Source organism: Gallus gallus, chromosome 3 (genome assembly GCF_016699485.2).
Source record: "Gallus gallus isolate bGalGal1 chromosome 3, bGalGal1.mat.broiler.GRCg7b, whole genome shotgun sequence".
Lineage (NCBI taxonomy): Eukaryota > Metazoa > Chordata > Aves > Galliformes > Phasianidae > Gallus > Gallus gallus.
In genome coordinates, this window is record NC_052534.1 from 41,813,603 (window position 1) to 41,827,926 (window position 14,324).

Here is a 14,324-nt window from a genome sequence, read left to right on the forward strand (position 1 = left end):
CTTTCAGGATAAACAAGTAGACATTGTAACTAGTAAGAATTTTAGAACTATCAAAGCCAACATTTTAGTCCACTGCAGAACCATGCAATTTTGTTCATAAAACAGCTGCCTAGAACTATGCCACCAAATTTTAAAAGGACTGTTAACACTAAACATATTGCTAGACAACCAATGGATCTGAGGCATGAGAACACGAGCGTCTATTCAAGCCATGCTGTTGCATCATCCACGTGCTCAAATTTACAAGACACCACAGAGAAGTCTACGTTAGTATCACAAACCCTTAAGCTGTCACTTAAAATGTACCACAATCATTTCATTACATACTATAGCAAAGCATGCCAATTAAATTCATCTGCACATCACTCAAAATACTCTAGAACTATCATGAAGTTTTCAATTGAGCAATTTTTAATGTAATGTTGTTTTCTGGAATAACACCCCAAACTGCTTTCATATTGAATATGCAACTTCCCCACTCTCCTACGATTCCAACTCTTCATGAGCAAAAGGATTCATCACTTCCATCATTATCATCAGGTAGAACAAAAAAGTGCAGATTCTTCAGAAACAAATGTTAAAAGTTGTCTGAGAGGTGAAGAATCTAATTTTTTATTAAACCTTGAGTTAAGTCCAAATATTTACTCAACAGCCACAGAGTAGGAATTACTTTGAGCCCCACGATTCAAGACATTCAACATGTCCTCATTTCTTGTAACATTTGCTTGAAAGGAAAAAAAAAAAAGAAAAGAAAAAAAAAGAAAAAACTTATATAAATAACTAAAGAGTAAAGTAAATAACTTTCTGAGTCTGGGAGGACTATGAAGGTGATTACTTTATTAAAAAAAAAAAAGGAAGGACACTATGGGAACATCCAAATAACAGCAGAATATATATACATGTATTTAATTTAATACCCAAAGAATCAGATGTACAACTCAGAAGATGGACTGACTCAATGAAAACCAAACATTTTCCCCAAGCCAACTGTGAAGCAGATGAGGAAGGTAGGTGATCCAGGTGATGGAACACCTAGGCTTCCAAAAAGTATGCAACAACAAGATCTCTTACCAGGAATTCTAACATTTAAATTTTCATGAGATAAGAAAGAAGGTGTCCCAGTATATTAATAACCAGTTTAACGAAGGATAGGAAGCTTTTACTTTTTACAAGGAATTAACTTGTTAGAGAAGCCCTAAATGAATGCGCTGTTCTCTGAGGCAACCAATAATGTAACTAAATTTGTCATACAGAAACAGAAACCAGGTAAGTAAAACCAAGGGATGGAGAAGAGTGAAGTGATTAAGAACTGGAGCAGTAATAGGGAAAAATATACTTTTACTTGTCAGAATGTGAAGTAATGCTCTGATCTTTGGCAGAAGCAGCTCAGAAGAGTTACCACTTCTCTTTGTTAGGAATTGCAGATTAACATGACTGCCTCTTTCCCATGCCACCAACCACTGGTATATCTAAAGGTAAGCTCCTTTGGATCCAAACAGGCTAAGGAGTCACCAGCAAGAGTCACCCACCTACTCCTTTACTCCCATGCACTGTGTGTAATTTCAGAGATGAAGCAACATCTCCTTGCAGGCCAAACTAACCAAGACTAATCAGAAGTCTTGGGAGCTGGGAGTGGTGCTGCTTTATTCAGCTCTAACTTCAAAAGCTGTTTGCAAGAATCTCACCTCATTAGGTTTAATGAGTCAGACAAAAAACTGCATAATGCAGTCAAAGATTAAGTGAGAAAAGGAAGCATTTGCTACTTGAAACAGCATACATGTTAATCCAAACTAGTTGGGATTGTGACTTCGCTAATCATTAATTATATCAGACTATATCTGTATACACCACTTTTCTTATCCTTGATTATGATTGCACACCTTAAATGAAGTAGAAAATTGTTTAAGCCCATTATATCTGCATTGGATTGCAAACAGTAATAAAAAAAAATTTACAATTGCACAAATGCCCATATTGTAGTTTTTATATTGGCTTTAACTGTTGCTCAAGATCAATCTACTTAATTACTGTTTTCACAGTATTCATTTGCCAGTTCAAACACCTGGAAGCCAACAGAACTATGAACAAACAAACCAGAAAATACCATGGTCACTTCAAAACTGTAGGGCTTACATTTGGAAGACCGTATCATCCCTTATAGAAGGCAACAACAGAAGCTGAGGCTCAGAGGATAACAAGGGTGATCAGAAACATGGAGCAACTTCCTTGAGAGAACCAAACAATAGACACGGACTCCTCCTCTTAAAGAACAAACATGAGAGGAAGTGAAGGCGTACAGAATTATGCATGGCGCAGATGGGATATCATTTCTCTAATCAGACAAAATACAAAGCTTCCTTATTCATGCTATTGGCCTTTTTCCACAGGATTTTGTAATTCAGTTAGGAAACCGCAAAGAAAACCTTGCTGTAGACCTTGCTGTAGACACCAAGGATTCAGGGTAAGGTTTTCCAGGAGCTATCAGAAAAGTATACAGATGGAAGACATACTGAAGAAATTCTGAAATTACAGAAAGCTAGAAAATAGGAGGAACTGTCTTTCATGTTTTGTTATGCATTTTGGCTAAATTCCCATTAGTAACAGCTGGAACATACCAGATCAGATGGATTTCTGCTCTAAGTGTTCTTGCACTCTAAACTTTGCAGTGACTCTTCATGACAATAAAGAGAAGCTGACATTTTGCTCAATATTCCTTCTTTTTGAAGGTAGTTTTATGGAGCCTATACAATTTGCCAGTCTTTTTCCTGTTCTTTTAAGACAAATTCTGCGCAGATGTGTTAGCTCCAAGTCATTTCTCTTAACACAAAGCTAATGAAATGTAAAAGCATACAACATGATTTTAAAATACATCTCAATTCAGATTATATAAAACATCCTTTATCAACTACCACATCTATTCAGATATTAGGACAACTCTCTTTCCTGTGGACTTTATACACCATTTAGCGTGTTTCTAACACAATGCTCATGATCTTCCCTTACATTACAAAGACCCCCTCACTGAGCATCATTAAATTTAACCCACCTTCCTGTGTCTTTTACCCTATGCTTTCAAGTAACTTAAGTAAACATTTTTCATTTCTGTTGAAACAGACTTGTTTATGCTCCTTTCAGGAGACTCCATTAGAAGGTAATGTACAATAATTAAGGACACAAACATGATGTTAATACATAGTTAGACATGAATCCTTAATGTCAAAGTGAAATTCTCACCTGCACCATACGAATTTCTCTCCTATCACTTACTGACATTACAACAAAACAGGTTTCTTTGTAGACTGCTTGTAAATCTGTTTTTCTTTTAAAGGAATGTGAAGGTCAGCACAATTAAAATGATTCCCCCACAAACAAAACAATGACAGATACCAATAACAGTGATACAATATACGTCCTTTCCAATTCACTTTAATTTCTCCTATCCTGAATATCAAATTCATGTGTACCTACAGAACTCTAAGTTTGAACAGCAGAACACAATCTTAGAGAAGTTAAATGATTGTGGAAAGTACAAACATAGTAAGAATAAAAAGAAGTTTTTTCCTTGTGGTTTTACTAATTCAGTAAATTCTAGAAGCAACAAAACAGCATTATCTGCAGCAGTAAATGCTCTAGTGGTACCTATCAGTTTTTATAATCCTTGCAGAAAGTAAAAGTTGAGAAAAAATTGGGAAATTCTTCCCTTTAAATATTAATTTATGGCATTTTTCAACATGTACAACTGAAAAAAAAACCCAAAAAACATTAACTCTTCTAAATTACCATCTATGCTGTTTAGCCAATTTTCAGCTGAAAGAACCACTCACAAAGTGTTAATAAAAAATGAGTGCCTTAGCTGAAAGTGAACATGATCATTATATCAGAAGCACTGGACAAAGGCTTCAGTTCACCTAGGTTACAATATTCCTTAGCTGAACTGCATGGGCACAATACTCTATTCTGAAAGACCCCTTTAGTTTACCACTCAATAGTAGCTACTGCTGCAATGCAAAGCCATAGCAGAGAACCATACAGAAAGAGTTTGAAATGGAAAGTGTTATCCTATGAGAATGAGAAGAACAGTAAATTGCTAACAGAAGAAAGGAAATAACGCAATATTTATAAATTCGGATACCTCAAGCAAATTAGACCTAAGCTTCAAAACCACTCTGTGCTTTCACAATACAGTTAAATAAACAAAAAACTGCACAAAGAATTGAGAGAAAAAAAATGTCAGTAGTATAATACTATTTACATGTTTCAATATTTTCAAGCATTTTGTGTTAAACTCAAAGTGACATTAGCTGTGCACTGATACAGAGTCAGAAAGAAATCCATCTGACTGCTCTGTGAAGCAGCTCTGAGCAGTGACTGCTGAACAATATTCCAGTGAAAGTGGACTTCCAAAACAATAGGGGGTACACCCAGAAAAAAACCCGACACACATGCATGTAGTTATGCAGATTCCCACAGAGAGAAACAAACTAAACAGAAGAAAAAACATGTTACAAATGTTTGAAATTCATCCTAATTTTAAGCTTTCAAAGCCCACGTGGCAAGGGAATACAAAAGACACTTCCCAATTTTACCACAGTGTATAGATTCTGCTCCTCAACAACAACAAACAAAAATAACCCAACACATCCAAACATACTATCCTAAGTTTAGCAAGTGATGGAGGTGAACACAGTATCCAGAATGGAAGAAAATGTATCATGTTAAAAAAAATAAAATAATCAATACACCTTCCGCTGATGTAATTACACAGTGGGATAAAAATGTCCCCATTTTATTTATTCCAGGAAGCTTAATTTGCTCCGGATAAAAACCACAGAAGACTCCTGAAGATAATCTTCTCCATGCTTGGGCTTACACATCATTAAGCCAGGTGTGCACAGCCAACTCAAGTGAGAAACAGAAAGACAATTAGGTCCAGCAACCAGAAGCCGTGTACTTGCAATAGACTTACTACCTCTATATAGGTGCTTCTTGGGTTTGCTTTTTTGTTTTTATATCACCTTACATTACCTTAAGAAGCAATTTCTTAAAAGCTCAAAAAAAAAGTACTTTAAAGCAGCATGAGTTAAAGGATGTTAACATATTGCGCTTGCAAGTTTGGCATGCACTTAAATTTACTACGAGTATTGCTGTGGGAATTCCATGACAATAATGAACATCCTCTTGCATTTAGAAAGCATTTTAATAGATCTTCTAATCCTGCTTGGGAGGTAAAGACAAACACAGGATACATCTGCATACAGAAGTCTGCTCAGAATGGTAACTGAGGTCTTAATCCTAAATACAAATGAAGAAAAGAATGTATGGGAAAATATTTAAGTGACCAGACTAAAATGTAAAAAGTAAATAAATAATGCATGCTCCTCTGAGAAACACAGCAAGAACACCAGGACTACAAATCAAGAGAATAAGAAAGAAGCCTAGGTATGAAATGCTATCAGTAAATTCTGCAATTAAAAGTCACCAGAAGTTCTATTTCCCTAATGTCTGTTCATATTGCATCTATATTGTGGGACAGAATTAAAAAAGACAGAGAAGCTTCTAACTTGCTGTAGCTGCCCACTTTCAAGAAATTATCACAGAACAAAAGCACATTTAGAAACATTCTACAATATGGAGTTGGAAATTACAACCTGAAGATGGGAGTTGGGAGTTTCACATCAGAACTGATCATAGGTTGCATAGCTTATGCAATCTAGCTCCTCATTTGAAATTAAATGAAAACTTCAAATTATGGAAGTAGTATTAGTGAGGCTTAGTTTAGAGTAAGCATGGTTAATGCTCACTGAATGCTCAACCATGTTCAGATGTGTCAAATGCACATAAAAAAAAGTTAATTCTAACAAGAGAGACTTTTCTTTCTAGTGATTTTCAGCTGACTTGACAAAAGACATTCTTAAATCACTGGGTAGATCCTACATACAAATTGACATATGAAACGGACGCTTAAATACTATAATTTAATTCTTGAACACTATAAAGTACATAAATACTGTAATCCAACACTAAAACACTAAATTAGATCAGAAAAGCACATGATGAGCCAGTACCTACAGATCATTTCGCTTACTAGTATGAAAGAAAAATTAGTAGTAGCTATCATAGAACCAGAGCAGAGTTAACAGGCTGCAACTTGAGCTATCTCAGCAAATAATAAACTCAGAAATTCCAATGTTTGGGTCCTGTGAATTCAGAGAGATTTTCTGCTCACTGGGACCAGGAATGGTCAGTAAAAAAGTCTTACTTGAGAAACACCTAATTTTGTTTAATTACATAGGGATGTTATATGCTTATTGTTACATATATAACAAATATATGTTTGTGTGGTTGACCTTTTTCTTCTCTGTTAATGGAGAAGAAGAGTAATCCCAAAACAGTTCCTGTAATGTTTGAACTCATTAAACTACAACAAATAGGAATTTAATAAGCTAAAATCTCAAAAGTTAAGCAGACTTACATCTAACGATCTCCTATCAAACTATCACCTATAAATGCCTCCCAAAGAAGCAGTAGGACAACTGGAAAATGTAAGCCAGTGTTCCAGAACACATCACCAGATACAAAGGAATTTAGTAAAGAATTTACTGAATAAACGAAGAAATAAATTACTTGAGTGAAGGACTATCTCCTGAAGAGTCTGAAAGATTTGAAAAGAACAGAGAACTCATGCAACTGCAGCAATTGTCATTAGTTAAAAAGCAATTTTGTCATTTCTGGCACCTTAAATCTCTAGAACATTGATACAATATACTTAAGAATCACTGCACAGATTACGGGAAGAAGAAAAAAAACGCTAGACGCTAGGTTCTCTCATTAAAAATGAACCTGTAAGGTGAAGAAAACAATAACAAACACCTCAAGTAGGTTTATCCAGGGGATTCCCACTCTTCAAATCAGACAGACTGCAAACGAACAACAACAAAAAAATCACTGAGAGCAGGAGGATGGAATGAAAGCCAAGCTGACACTGAGAAAGGCCAACCGTGCCTTTCGCACACCAAAAGAAAGAATCTCAGCAAAATCTCAGCTAACTCAGATCTATGGAAGAAAAAGGTATCCAAAGATTTCATACAGTATCCAAATGGGCGTTTGTCCATAATTGACCACTGTTTTTTTTTTTTAATAATAATATTAAAGAAGTCCAAGGACTGTGTTGAATAACGCAACCAACCTAACCCCAGCTTTTAAGAAAGCATAAACAATAAACAAGTCATTTTACTTCATCACAACAGTTTATCCTAGAATCATGGCATTGTTTGAGTTGGAAGGGTCCCTTAAAGGTCAACCTGGACAACTCCCCTGCAGTGAACAGGGACATCTACAGCTCGATCAGGTTGCTCAGTGTCCCATCCAGCCTGACCTTGAACGACTCCAGGGATGGAACATCTACCACCTCTCTGGGCAACCTAGCTGAGAACGTGTTCTATCAAATAATGTCACTGTGCTCTTTGTATCTGTTGTAGTTTCTGTGGAAATAAATAAGAAGCATTACTTTCAGAGTGACTTATGTAGCATTATTTTGTAAGATCCTCTTTGTTCTCATAGGATTGTGTTCAGAACACTGCATCTGCTTCAAAACTTACAAGAACTGTAGAAACAGGAACAATTAAAAAAATACAACACACTTCTATGGAGAAATCAGACTGGATGGTAATGAACAAGAAACGACAGTGATCTGTGTAAGCACAAGTACTCTGACATACCCGACCAGTACAAAATTAAGGATGGGGAGCAATAGTGGATAAATGAATTAAATGACAGATTTAAAGAAGATGTTTATGGAGAATACATTTTATTGCTAGTGTTGCTATACTACACTAGTCTCTTATAAGACCTCCTTGTAAGTAGCAGTCATGTGAAGATGCGGCCCACATAGATTAGCCATACAACTGGAACATGCCAAACAGCACAACTAGCATATGAAGTAGGAGCTGAAAGAACAGTAAGATCAGATAGGGCCTTCCTAATGGCAACACCATACCCAGTCCTCAAACTGGTTATTCAGTCACCATGGAAGCATTAAAAGCAGACAGAATTTTCCACCCCCACCTCCTCCTCACGTTGCATTTGCCAGGATAAGCAGCTGCAATTGAATAGTGGAAAAAACAGACAGCTCCTTCTAGTGAGTGTCAACATATGGCTAGGTCCAAAGCCAAGTACCCACACCACGCACATAGTGGTGTACCCATACCTAGGGCCCATAGTCACTAAGCCGTCCCACCAGTACCTAGAGGTACTGGAGTGGGAACGAAGGCCTGTCTGCTGACAGGTGATAACTCCTTAACAGTTAAGCTGCTGCCATCCTCGTAGCACTTCACAAGGAAGCTCTGGTGGAACGCCACAATGAGCTGCACATTCCACCAGGTTAGGAATGTTGATGCTATAGATTTGTAGGTAACTCAGATATTTTAATACCTGCAATTAGAATTAAAACATGAAAATGATGACAGAAATATTTATCCAGCTGTTAGAAGGACAGGAAAATTGTAGCATTAGATAACAAAGGAAAAATGATGCATCTGTAGAGCATACCTACAGGTACTATGCCTAACCAAACCGGTAATTCTTCAAATAGTTGACAGTAAGGTCTTGTCATTACTTGTTCTAAACTACCATTTGCCCAAACCTGCTTAGCTTCATGTGCCTTGTTTATCACACTCCAATATTACGAAGTATGAATATTATGAACAGTTTCCCATAAAAATTGGCAGTCGCATTTGATTAAAGACAAAAATACATTTCAATAACAGTTTTTTTTTAATGTTACGTGTATTAGAATATAATTTTCTTTACAAGAATTGCAATGAAGTCTTCCTAATGACCTTTCAATACTGATTTGTCTTAAATACACGAATATTTAAATGGTTGTAAGCTTCACACAGCTTGTAATATGAATAGGAATCCTGAAGTGGAGGAATCTTTCCTCTCCAATTATAGTTTGACTGACTCCAATAAAAAAAATAAAACAAAGTTTAATCATTTTTACAGGAAGATTCAAAGCAAGTGGCTTCAAATATCAAGACTACATAAAAACACTCCAGATTTCTTTCTGCTTGTGGAAACATTTTTTTTCTTTTTTAAAAATACTTCCTGGGACCTGGTTGAAATTTGCATATTTATGCAAAACTTAGAAGATTTCATAGAATCATAGAATGGTTTGGGTTGGAAGGGTCTTTTAAGACCACTTAGCTCTATCCCCCCTGCTATAGGCAGGGACACCTCCCATCAGACCAGGTTGCTCAAAGCCCCATCCAACCTGGCCTTGAACACTTCCAGGGAAAGTCTCACTGAGCAACCTATTCCAGTGTCTCACCACCCTCACAATAAAGAATTTCTTCCTAATATCTAGTCTAAGTCTACCCTCTTCCAGTTTAAAGCCATTTCCCCTCATCCTGTTGCTAACTGCCCTTATGAAAAGTCCCCCCCCAGCTTTTCTGTAGGCCCTCCCTTCAGGTTCTGGAAGGCCACTATAAGGTCTCCTTGGAGCCTTCCCTTCCCCAGGCTGAAGAGTGCCAGCTCTCTCAGCCTGTCCCCATAGCAGAGGTGCTCCAGCCCTCTGATAATTAAATTTAATTATTTAACAATGTAGATCATGTGCATCTGTAGAGAAAACCATAAAGATCTGCCCCATGACTATAATCTAGCTATCAGGCCTGCTATCAGCTATCGGCCCCAAAATCTTTTATCTGCCTACACTCAGAGCAGATTGTACTGATTTTTATCAGGGCTAATTTTCTGATTTCAGACTCTAAGGATGTTTACAAAAACTTAACGAAGATCTTCTATGTAAACTTGCATTTAAGTTTATGCAACAGAATCAAGGCTCATTCTAAGCTCCCTGGCAAGTAATTAGTCCAGAAGCAATGAAATAATCCTAGCTTAGAAGCATTATGAAGAATATCTATTTACTCAACTATGCAGCAAATTAACAAATGTGCTCTCTAAGAGGCAAATAGCAAAAGTTTCTGAACACTTCCCCACCCCAAGCACTCGTGTTCCCTAAAGCTGTACGCATTTTGTAATTTGCATCTGGATGAGTACAAGTATATTTATCTGCAGCATGCCTACGATTCACTGAACTACTTGCTGTCAGTCCAGAGATCAAGCTCTGTAGCTACTGGCTTGCCTGCAGCATTAGCAAGCTTCTTTGGACATAGATTGGAAAAAAAAAAAAAGCCCCAAAACTATTTAGAGACTTTGGATAGCTGTCATCATTAGGCAAAACACTCCTTAGAGTGCTGTATAAAAACGAGGTGAAACAGCTTGCTCTCTGTAAAGCTGGTCTGCTAGCTGTGGCCACAGCTGCTACCAGTACTCTGACTTAAAAAGAATCTTAGCAGTGACCCATGCTCCACATATGTAAACGTCTCTTTTCTCCTCTTAAATTCTCCTCTGTGGTGGGGGGAAAATACCAAACATTTTCAGTGTTTGACGAAGTACAGCCACAAGCAGAGAGAATATCTCCAATTCAACAAAGCAGGCAGAAGAGATTCAGACAGGGACAATCAGCATTATTTGCAGGCAAAGAAATATTGAGCATTTAACGTTTAAGAACAAACCAGTTGCAGCTTTAAGAAACACCAGGAAGGAAAACAGACAAAAGGAATGACTTGGAATTCAGAGAAAAGCTAGCTTGCAACCCACATAAACTGGACTCTGAGGCATCCAACATAATCTAGAAACTTTACATCCCACATACCTACATGCTCTATTTACAAATAGCCTCAAAAGGATTGAAGAGAAAGGACTGAAGAGTTTTGTTACTTTCTTTACTGGAATAAAGGTTTCCAGTTAAGTGCTCACCTTTTTTTGTTGTTGTGAAAATGAAAGAACATTTACAATGAAGTTTGACTCAGGTACAAAGCAAATAAGTGAATATATCTTTATCTTCCTAAAGCTTGCTTCTTCCAGGAGACAAAAGAACAAAGAACCACAGATGCTATGTAATGGACTTCCTGAGGCGGCAGTAAAAGAATATATATGATTGTAGTCTTGCATAGATGTAGACTTTTTTTTTTCCTTTAAATCAAATTACAGCACTCCGAATCCCTAATAAGGCAAACAGATAAAGGCATGCAGGCACAAATAGCTTTATATATTTCCGTCTAGCACAGAAGATAATGAATTGCTAACACATGATTTCTCTGGAAATTGAGGGCTTCCAAAAGGTATCTTGATGAAAACCAAAGCAACAAAGCAAAAGCAATTGACCTAAAGTCACGTTCTGAGACTGAAACACAGTATACAGCAGTTTCTCCTAATCATTCTTCTCTCTAAGCTCTAAATGAAACAGGGACAGTAAGCAGTAAGTAAAGAGAAAACACTTCATGCACTACATTCCTAACAGTCTATGAAAGTTTTATAAAATAGACCATCTTAACCTTCTTTTTCTCTTTAATAAATGCTGCAACTTACAATTCATATTCTACAGACTCATGAAGGCATTTCTATTTTGCTTGAGCTCTACTGCCCAAAATAAGGGTTAACTTTTTACAGCATGCTTGCTCTAAATACACTGAACAGTGACACACTAAGGGCTATTTAGAGATTTCTGCCAACTGAGAAGTTGTATTGCACGTTCTGTGACACTCTTCCCTGTTGAGGCTACTCTGAACAAATGCCACAGCTCAATTAGGTCTGTGGATAAAATTAGGGCAGCACATAATGAGTGATCCATTTTTGGGGAAAGAAAAAATAAAGGTGTATACATGTACACACAAACACAAACACACGTGCACACAGATACGTATGCATATATGCACTTTTCCAAGTTTTTATGCACTTTTACAGCTAAGGAGAATTTACAACAGGAAAAATACAGTGCAGTCTTTCATATAAATTTGTACTGCAATTTCAGGTGGATAAAGCTTAATTCAGCATCAGTAGATATGCTGTCAAGTATTCTTAGCATTCTACATTTCTACCTCAAATTAGAGCATTGTTCACATGGGAAAAAATCAGCATAGAATTTAGCTTCGTAAGAGTCTTTTTCACTGACAGAAGTATGAAATTTAAATGTAAAGACTGGAATAACATGTATTTAAAATATATTTTCTAAGTTATAAAGGGCCAGAATTGAATGAAGTCTGCTAGAGCAATTCTGAGCAAAGGCTATGTACACCGTAACTTCCATGTTTCGCTATCAAGTGTCTACTTAGAGAGGGTATTAGTACAAGGAGAAATTGGCACATACATTAATTTAAAAACAGAAGAAGAAAACAGCGACAACAGAATAAAAACACCAACACACACAAACACCTTGTTCCAGAAGGCATGAGGTGCCAACAGCTAGGTGATCCATTTGCAATATTAATATAAATATATGCAAGTAAACAAAAGTACTCAAGCTGAGCTGTGGCCTCAGCTAGCGAGAAGAAAAGTCATGAAGTGCTGGCATAAGCTTTAGTTTTTACACAGCATATGAAAACATTAGCAATATTTTATGGGACTCCTAAAATATATCAAAACTGAGCCAAAAATCCCTCTTGAAGTTATGAATCAAGAAGAAAGATGCAGCTTACCGATACCTAGGTGCTTATTTGTTCATTATAAGGACTAAATTGGCAGCTAATATACTACCTTACTCCCATGGGACCAAGAAATCTGTGGTGGGAATGCCAATTAAATAATACATTTTTATTTTAAGATCTTCTTAAAAAGTCTGTTAAGGCAACATCAATCGTTCAGACCACTGATGTGAATTAGTATCTAACATTAAAAAAAAATCCAAAACTTCCTACTCAAGCATTTCAATTAATTTGCATTGGAAGAAGAAGTCAAAGATTTTCCTGAAGTGTTTAGAATGTGCAGACATGAGAAGGCTGCTACAAGAAAATACTGACGTGTCTTAAGATCTGGAACATGAGTAAAGAGCTAACAAACAGTTGGGGGGGGGGGAAAAGTCAGCTGTCTGTACTTGCAAACTCAGATTGAAGAGAACCAAATGTATCTCTTATGTTATCAGTATTATATGTAACTAAAAAAAAATAATATTCTATTTTGAACAAAATAAATATTTTAAACTTCTGTTACTCCTACATATCACCTCCTAAATATATGTAGAACACACTTTCAGGACAATTCCACATGGACGTTGATAGTAGTAGTTTGAAACCCTCCTTGAAATTAACACTTCTAAAACCTAAAACGATGAGCATCTCCTTAGAAAATATGTCAACTTATAGTGACTTTATTAACTCTGAAGAACAAATAAGATTGTCAAATAACATTATTTACAATGTAGAGACCCCACAACTACTTAGAAAAAAAAAGTAAATTCCTTCCCCAGTCTATTGATGAACTGTTCCATTCAGTGTTCAAAATGCTTCTGTTAAAAATAAGCTTTCTCTTATCCCATTTCAGTAAGCGCTATTAAAATATCTTACCTGACTATCTTTTAAAAATACCTAGAAAATACACTCTGATCTATATCCCTAAGGATATATACATACATATATACCGTAAGGTGCATACACATTTTTTAAGGTAACTTTTTCTACTGTACTAATGAATTACGAGAGAGCAAGAGGTAGTAATGCGCTGTGTATTTTTAATAACTACTAATGGATATAACCAGCGTGAGAAGATTCATCACCGAAATCTGCTGTATCACTTGCAGAACGCTGGAATCCTCTCTCTTGTATAGTAGCAACCTGAACAGAATCTACATGCCTCTACTCAGTGAATGCCTTTGCATGTTCTGGTCTTTTCCAAAGGGTCTACAAAGTATTCAAATCTTACATACAATGTTTGGGATGTTGATTTCAGTTTTTCCAGGTAAGACTTTTAAATGGAAGACAAGCTTTTAGAGGAATCTGGATTAAAGCCAACTAATATGACAAGTAAACATATCACAAGTCATGTTATTCATGCTCTTCTACAGTAAAACGGTCGTTATCACACCTGAAACTTTAAATATTAATAGTCGCTTCCACACGTTCGAGAAGTGTCTATCAAGAACAAGCTAAAGATTAGTTAAGCCTTTTTCTTCTACATTTTGGAAAATTAGGTATTAACATCTGGCTGTATTTAACGGCATGCTATATTACATCGTTGCTACACGAGCAATAACTACCAGCAGGTTTAAACAAGCAAGAGAGCAGGAAGAAGTACAAGGACAGCGTTTAAAACTTAAGAGAAAGACAGCCGCAACAGAAACCTGAACAGACTTACCACGGATTCTGTTCTTCCAACAACAGAAAACCACATTTTGATCTCGGGGACTACAGATCCTTGAAAGAAAAGAAAAACAATTCTCCACTTCTCTTTCAGCCCTCTACAGCAAACACCGCTCTAGTCTGCTGGATTTT

The 14,324-nt window shown here is 36.5% G+C and overlaps 1 protein-coding gene across 28 annotated transcripts in view; it reads right to left on the reverse strand.

The window, feature by feature from the left end:
* AFDN (afadin, adherens junction formation factor) overlaps positions 1–14,324 on the reverse strand; it is a 110,687-nt gene that overhangs the window by 23,081 nt on the left and 73,282 nt on the right. The window lies entirely within an intron of this gene.